This window comes from Falco biarmicus, chromosome 7 (genome assembly GCF_023638135.1).
Source record: "Falco biarmicus isolate bFalBia1 chromosome 7, bFalBia1.pri, whole genome shotgun sequence".
Lineage (NCBI taxonomy): Eukaryota > Metazoa > Chordata > Aves > Falconiformes > Falconidae > Falco > Falco biarmicus.
Genome location: NC_079294.1, coordinates 63893575 through 63902262, shown reverse-complemented (window position 1 = coordinate 63902262; position 8688 = coordinate 63893575).

Here is an 8688-nt window from a genome sequence, read left to right as displayed (position 1 = left end):
TTACATACTGGTATATGTCTTTTCCTTACACATCAAAAACCAAGGCAGGAAAATATTTCGGAAAGTGAAAAAAAAAAAGGAAAATACAAGGAGGGAAATGAACAGAAAAGAGAAAGTCCTACCTAAAGTATACATTATAAAGGAAAGTGCTACGAGAACTTATCCTAGCCCTGGGATGGTATGTATTAAACAAAATAAAGTGGCCTCTGCAAGTGGAATACAATAACAAATGCTCTAGGACCTTGCTAATGTATCAGCTGTTTAGGAAAGTGACTGGAAGGTATCACTGAACGAAACAGGTAGGAGGCTATTAAAGGGACATGGAGCAGTCAGAGTTTTAATTTAATAAGATCATTGGCTGATGATGGCCACTGGACCTTCAGCTGCACACCGTCTCAATTTTAACCCTCTCTGGGAGGCAGAGAGTAGGTCAGCAAGGGAGAAGGGATCGAGTAGGTGGTCTTGAAAGCATCCAAGAGAAAGAAAGAGCAACGTCATGTAAAAACAGTTAGGAGTGCAACAACCGCAAGACTGTCTTTGTTTTCCCCAAACCTGCTGAAGCTGTGGCATGTTTTACACATTAACCTCTCCGTACCATGAGCAGCACAGGGCCAGACAAAATGGAGGTGAAAGGTCACTCAGGCAATAAAGCAATGCTGTATTAATGTCTGTGCTCCTAAAAATGCAACCCCAAATTCCTTCCAGACATTCAACTGGGTGATGGAAGTTTTATTTGTGGGTTAAACCATAGAGAAACTGCAACCCTTATGCCCTCTTAAATCATGCAGCCTCCTTGGAATGACTAAAATTCCCTCCCAGTTGCATTACCCAGAGTTTGTAAATGTCTGGAAGGCATAAACCACTAATGCATGTAATTTTTCTTTTCCCTCCTGCCATTTCTCCAGCTTTCCCACACAGATCGCTGCTTTCTCCCAACCACTTCAAGAACAGAATATATTTCTGTCTCAAAACCCATGCACTATCTCTCCTGATCCAGGGAGTCAGATTACACCGAGATTCAAAACATGCTTTCTCGCAAAACAAATCAGACATTCATTTTTCCCCTATAAGAAGATATCTGCTTGCAAACCGGGTGTGACTTGGAGCGGTCACCTCCGGGGTTTCCTTCAGGGAGAATTTGAAGGGCTTGGAGAGAAGTTATTGATTGCCACGGAGCGACTGTAGCCAAGAGCAAACAGTACCTCGATGCACATGCAGTGCACAGTACCGAGCTGTGCTGGAGGCAGCGCTGGACCCCCTTACCGTGTTCCTTTGGGTCATGCCCTTGGACGAGGTGTCCCTATGCAAAGCTGGCTCTGCCTCGTCCTGCAGTCTTCTGCAGGCTCCCGTTTGCCCAGCACTGAAGGTTTCCTGCTGCAGGAGACACGTGTTAAGCCACAACAAACCCACTTAGCAGTTCTGTTCTGCTCCCCATCATTTCTGCCAGATGCATTTTGTGTGACGTCTAGCACTGGTTCCCAAGGATATTTTTCACATACAACAAGCTTCTCTCCTCTTCAAATGCTCTTGAGTTAATAGCATATTCAGAAGGCGCTTATTTCTGTACCAAAGTAAGAACTGAAAAGCCCCAAATGCCAAACCCAAGGTGATCTGGGTCACTTCACCTTTATTTTCTGTCTCTCCAGCTCACTAGTATCCCTGCATCAAAAGTAGGTTGCTTGGGTTTGAGTACTTGGGTTAATTTTTTACATACCTGGAGCTCTCTCAAAAACATTTTTACAGTCACCCTGTGGAGGAACTTAGCATCAGCTCAGTCATTGCTTCTTATCCCCGCTTAATGCAAACACGGATACATCTCAGGTGTGTGTGCATCCAAGGTCTTCTCTATTACTCGTTCAATCCGTGCTTCCATGCAACAGTTCTTCACAACCACCACCCTAAAGTCACTTTCATCTTTGAATAGCACAGCTAATAATTCTGGTATTTGATATCAGTAAAGAGCAAAGGCTCAAAAAAGTCGCTCTCTGCTCGGTTTGATACTCAGAGTGATGCCAATAATAAACTAGCAATTTTCTTATATATCTGTCTAACACTACAGCTGTCTTGGATACTTTTCCTTGCAATTGAAACTCCACTTATATTCTGTTTGCACCTCCAGAAACCTTTATAACAAGAAATTGACTTTTCTTGACTTCTCATGGTATTTACCTCTGCAAGGCTAATGACTATAAGGCTGGCAGCATCTCCGTGAGTTAAAAATAGAGTAAGCACTTAACGTACACAGGCTGAATTCAGATAAGGATATGAAAATCAATGCACTTTTCAAAGCTCACACTGACTAGCTGCAATGTCTTCCTTTTATGAAACTGATTCAGAAACATTAAAACATTTGTCAGATGGCTTCTAGTTGGGACAAAAATGCACAAGTGTGTCACTGTCTTCCAAAAAAACCCAAAGATGATATTGAAGGTGGGTGAGGGAGGAAAGCAAATGCAACCCAAGATTTCTGATGCTGAAGTAGTTTGATATAAATGTAGCTCTGTGAAGCTTGCAGAAGGTTTTTTTCAGCGTGTGCATGTTTGCTCCTGAATCCTTTTACCCATCTTCCCAAGGCCAGTGACCAGTAACCACACATTTCAGTGTTGGCTTTCGAACCCTTAAAAACCCATCTGTAGGATTTTGATTTTTTTCACTGCAAAGGCAGGAGCTATGCACAGCACTGCAGCTCCTGCCTGGAATTTCACATGCTTCTACTGCCAAATGATGAATACCTGCGTGCCAATATGTTTCTGTGTCTGTTTTCATACCTGGGACTCTTGTAGTGGATAAATAAACACTGAAGTGGCACAACTAGTTCTGCACAAAATCAGTGAATAGGTTTGAACTGGTGTTTGCTGACAAGCTGCTCCATTCATTTCCTCCTTCTTCTGTTGGGAGGATTCCTCTCTTTTTTGGACTCTTCCCCCCTCCCCTAATTATTATCCTTACTTTTAAAACAAGTTAGAATATTTCTCAATGCTGCATATTTCTTTAAACCTCTGATCATTGCAACTAATCGCTTGATTGTGGGTTGGTTGGAGATACCAGGCATTCCAAATGAGCTTTTCCAGGTACCAGGCAATCAAACCCTGCCAGATTTCCCAACTGTGCTCAGCTCGATGGAGTGAATCCAAGTGGGTTTGGCAAGTCAGCTGCTCCCACCACCCACGCACATACACATACACACACACACACACACACACACACACATGCGCGCGTGCACCTACCAGTATTTTATTTGCTGAGCAACTTTTTCTTCTCCCCCTCGTCCCACCCACAATGGCTGCTTGGCCAGGAGGGCAATTTGTAGTTCAGCAGTTCAAAAGAAAGCTCATTTATCCTGCACTGAAAACTGTAGCAGGAGCACAGCTGCCCTGTTCTGACTTGTCTGGAGTGATGGAGGTGCTCCAGCACTGAGCTCCCATCTGAAAAGCCATGTGGAAATCTTCCTGCTGTCACACCAAGCAGTGTCTGGCATCGCAGGGCTAGCTCTTAAGCCTGGAGATGAGCAGGATTCTCTGCTGACATCTGAAGGAGCTTCTTGCTTCCAGGCAGCTGGGAGCCAAGGCATCAAAAAATCCACCCTCTCGGCTTTTCCAAAGCAACACCATAGTACCATGCAAGCTCCATGGCTACATAAAGTGAACAAGATATAAGAAACTGAATAAAAGCAAAGACCTTCAGCACTATAAGCACCTCAAACAATGTAAGGACTTATTTTTTGTGTTTTATTACTTCCATCACTGGTTTTATTCTCTTTGCAAAATGCTCAGCATCCAGGCAATATTAAAAGCACCTGAACAGTAAACTTTCAAAAGGACTCAGCCAAGGCTCAAAACTTTGTTTTCTTCCCTTTTATCTACACCTATGAAAAAAACTGAATGAAAGCACAAGTTAATATTTCTGGAGAACAAACAAAAATGCCTTTCTGCCTCCAGACTTGCAGCTGCCTTTCCACAGGAATCAGCTACAAAAATGTGCTCCCTGAAGTCCTGCTGACACTATTTTCTGATTATGGTGCACAGGGATAATCTGACCTGATAAAGCTGGGTTTTTTCCCCTCCTAACAGGACAGTGCATGTTTCAGGAGGCAAATGGTGTTTTTCCAAAGAAGCAGGGCAGAGGTAGGAATAAATATTGAATGCTGTATTTCTTCATTAATCATGGAAAATAGAAAGGATATGTAAGTGGAAACTATCCTTCCTTCTGCCCCTTGCAAATCACCTGTGTCTGAGGCGAAGTCAACATTTCAGCTGGTAGGCAGTCAAAATGCTGCTCAAGGAAAGGTGGTGCCCTGGTCCCAAAGTCACGTGCACCATTTCCCCCAGGCGGTTCAGATGTTACTCTTAAGATCAGGCACGTCCTGTATGAAACAAATACAAGAAGGTTGGGGTCCTGCATTCTTCCACCTCACCCACCCTGGTTTGGAAATAAATGCAACTAAACTAAGGAAAAGGGCTAATTCAACTTTGTTGTGAAATGTGATGCCTGTTTAGTGTTTGGGATTGTGCTGATCCACTGCTGCTCCCTGCAAAGGGCACTCTCCCCAGCTTCTTTACAAGCTCATGGGATAAACGACCCAGGGACAGTGACAAAACTGACTGAAGCAAGCTTGTGCTTCTTACATCCTCATCTTACCTCCTGCCTTATCTGTAATTAATATCTGTAAAATGCTTTGAACTTTCTTTTTCTCTTATCTCAGCTGTGGTGCAGCCCCTGGATGCAATGAGTTGGAAGTCTCCTGGAGGGATCTAGGCTGGCAAACGGGAGCAGTCTCTACCTGTTTATCATTTGTGTTTTGCAGTATTAAACATGATTGCAGTCAAGCACTTCTTGCGAGCTTTAATATTAATGTGGTTTATTTTGGTCAACAGGCTAAGTCTATTCAGTTGTGGTTCAGCTCAAGCTGTGATTTTCCGGAGTGACTGACCAAGTTTCTCTCAACAGCTTGCTTCTGCAACGACTCGGGTGATAAGTACATGCCTGTGTAATACGAGAAACTTCAGGGGGTAGAAGGAAGGGTTTATGAACCAAACCAATCTAAGGCCGTGGTGTTCTTAGCGGAGGCAAAAATATGACCCATGTGGGTACTTTATTCCTCTGTATATCTACAAATTTCCTTCCATCAGGCATATAAAGTACAGACCAAGGTTTTAATTTCTTACAAACAGTTGCACAAAGTAATTTTCTATGGAAAGATCCAAAATAATTCAGCACCAGCCCCTTTCTTAATTTCTTTTTTTTATTTCTACTATCTCTAATTACAGGCATGAAATCCAGGTAATAAGTGGGTTACATTTTCTGCTAAGAAAATGATGTCTATAATTATAGGCGCATGTTCAACTGAGATATTGTGGCATCCAGTGCTTCCACAAAGATGATAATTGTCAACCTTTGCACTGTAATTAAGTCTAAATGGGAATCCTAATCGTTTTCCAAATGAGCAAACAGTAAGCCTATCTTGATTGGCTCTGTTGTGGCAATGAATGAAACTGATTTACTCTATGAGTTAATTAAGTTTTATGAAAGCCCATGGCCCCCTTTCCTCAAAACCCACAGTGTCAGCAAATATTTGAGCTAATTAGCTCTGTATTGTTTTAATGCTGTGTGATAGCATTACCTGCATTATCCTGTTAGGAGCCCTGGTTTTCTGCAACCTTGATTTCAAGTTTCCTCCCTTGGAGCAACTACTTTGCCTTTGATTCACCTGTTTCTTGGGTTCACAGCCTTCTTGTCCCTTTGAGGCTTATGGTTTCAGCAAAGCTCACAAACAAAAGAAGATGCTATGCAGTTTGGTGCTCAGCTTTCCTTACAAACGCTCTTTCTGCCTAACCATGACCAAACAGGCTCAGTGTAAGTGACGACATCTCACAGGCTTTCTCTTCACTGCTACTCGTGTGGGGTTCTTTTCCCTATCAAATGCCAGTGCAGCCAGCCCAGCAGGACTCTGCTAAGCATGAACCCGACAGGGAGGTCCTGCAGATTGCTGGATGCCGTGTATCATCCCGGTAAACAGTTACACTAGAGCCAGCCAGAACCAATGTGGCTTGCCCTTGCCTTCTGTCCCTGCATTCAACACAACTTATTCATCCACTACAGTTAAAGAGATTGTTTGAATTCTCCGTTTGCTTTGCTCTATTCCTACAAAAACAGCACATGCATATAATTCTGTAGAGGAAGAATCGGGGAGCTCTTCTGCATCACTTCACAGCCTGCTCTCCCAAGGAAGCCACGCACATGTCCAGGAGATCCAGACATGGGTTCAAGTAGTGACTGCTAGGAGCTGCCACAGCTGGGGATGGAGAAGGATGGGAAATTTTGCATCCACTCATTAACCGATGCCAATCAGCACAGGTACACTAAGTCAGTGCAGATAGACTGATTCATTACATGTGAAGACCAAGTCTGGTTCCCCGCTATCTCTGCTTTCTCACCTCAGTTGTTTTCCTAGAAGAACACATTTATTCTTCCTTTCACGAAGGACTTGAGCTGCAAAATAAATGCAGAGTAAAATGTTTCCAATGCTCTTGCCCAAATATAATGATTTGTGCAATTTAGTGGAAAAAATCACAGAGCTGAAAAAATATATGTGCTTCCTGTGGCGAGAGCACCTGAAAGGCAATGAAATTCCATTACCTGAAACAAGCCCATAAACAGCATTACAGAGCAGCCACTTGTCAGTGCTAGATGCTATTTGTGGGAAGCCACTAATTGCAGCTTTCATAAAACGGTTTGACTCCCTTCCAGGCTGATGCACAGTGCATTCCAAGTGGGTGATTTAGAAGCTGCAGAAAGCCAATGCCCCAGCCACAGGGGAAAGCTGCCACTTTTGGACTCCCTGAGGATTGTTCCCCAGCTGAGCAAGACATTGGCCACTTCCCATCAGCTGCCTTCCGTGCTGTCAGTGTCTCCTCCTCCATCAGAGCAACCGCAAAAATCAGGGACCTATGAAAGCAGGAATGGTAGCACATTGTACGGGGCAGCCTCTGTCTCCAGCAGACTCCTGGGACTTTGTATTGTAGGGAAAACTAGGCGGAAAGACTAAGACTGAAATACGTTTGCCTAAACAGAAAGAGTCAATGTTGCTTGAGATGTAACTCTCAAGTCCTCATGGTGTTAGCAGGTATGATGCTGGACTTACAGGAGACCTCTTCCCTCTTGGAAGGACAGCTGGAGGTCAGGCAGGGCATACTGTTTCCCAAGTAGTTTGTGAAGACTGCCATTAGGCAACAAAGTCATGGCACAAATGATTTTCTCATGGCCATACGAACCCACAGCCGAAGTAGCTCTTTCCAGCCTGATGCTTTAGCAAAAGATCTTTCTCCCTAATTATCTTTCTTCTTATGTAACGTGGTCTCCCTTATAGAACAAATAATGGAAATGAAATTTAAGTTAAACTTCTCAACTTCATTCTGAATCCCAAACATACACACTTCACCTCTGACCCCAGGTTCACTTCATATCTTGCCCCGTGAATCTATGTGATGACACAATAGGACATGTTTGATTGGCAGGTGGGAAAACGAGCATGCAGCAGTGTCCTTTCAAAGCACACAGCGCAGACAACCTGCTGATGTTCAGATAGTTTTCATGTTCTTATCTCAGTGGAACTTGTTCACACAAGCAAGGTTTGATTTTATGTTATCCTAAGCCTTGCCCTATACTTGTCTTAGTAGCTGAAAACAAGTTATTTAGCCAAAGGCTCCAAAATTCTCACTCCTTTTAAAAATAAAAATAAACTGATCAGTGAATTTAAAAAAGAAAAGAAAAAAAAAAGGAAGAGAAAAAAACAGAACAGTATTTTCAGTGGCTCATGAGCTGGAAAAACAACATTTTTTAATGAGGAAAAAAAAAAAAAAGATTAAGGCCACTCACCAGCTGAAAAAGCAAGCACTTATTAAAACAAAATATTTAATGTTCACAGCCATTCAATGGTTGGAAAAGCATGTTCTAATGACCACGTTTAATAATGTTTAGAGCCACCCAGGGCCTTGAAAAGCAACTTCTTGCCTAACGTTACAGAGTTGCTGGTTCTAATAAATAACTTGCATGTTGAACCCACATGTAGTGAATTAGATTCCCTACTGCTTCTGGGGAGAAAAGGGTTAAGAACCTGAAGCTCAGGGTCCCTTCTGCTGAGGGGAGGTAGAGGCAGGTAAAGGGGAGGGGGAGAGAGTGCTGCAGAAATAAGCTGAGCTCTCTGCTATTCTTCCCAGTGAGGAATATCCAGCATCCAGAGGGTCACCACATTGTCCCAGCGTGAGAAACTGGAGAACAAATACAGGTTTTCTATTGCCAGGGAAAGAGGGGAGACTGTGCCACTGCAGGCACCGCCTGCCTCTTCACAAACAGAAGGCACTGGAGATTGTAACTGGGCAAAAGAGGCCAGGGACAGAGAAAGGTGTGTCTCCAAGCTCCCTGTAACATAAGATACTCTTCTTCAGTTTTGCAATTCAATGGCTTGTCCTGAAGCAGCATCTCAGATTTATTCAAAAGCTCATCGTATTATCCCAGATGATATTTGCTGGGGAACAGTCTTACTTTAGCTGTTTCCTACTCAGAAGTGGTCCATGCATATTGAAAAATGGTCTTAATTTTGCTACATTTAAAACAAAAAAATGCTCAGGACCTACTCCAAGAAGAGCTGAGATGTTGTGAACTAGCCCTCTGAGCTTTTCAGCAGCGTGA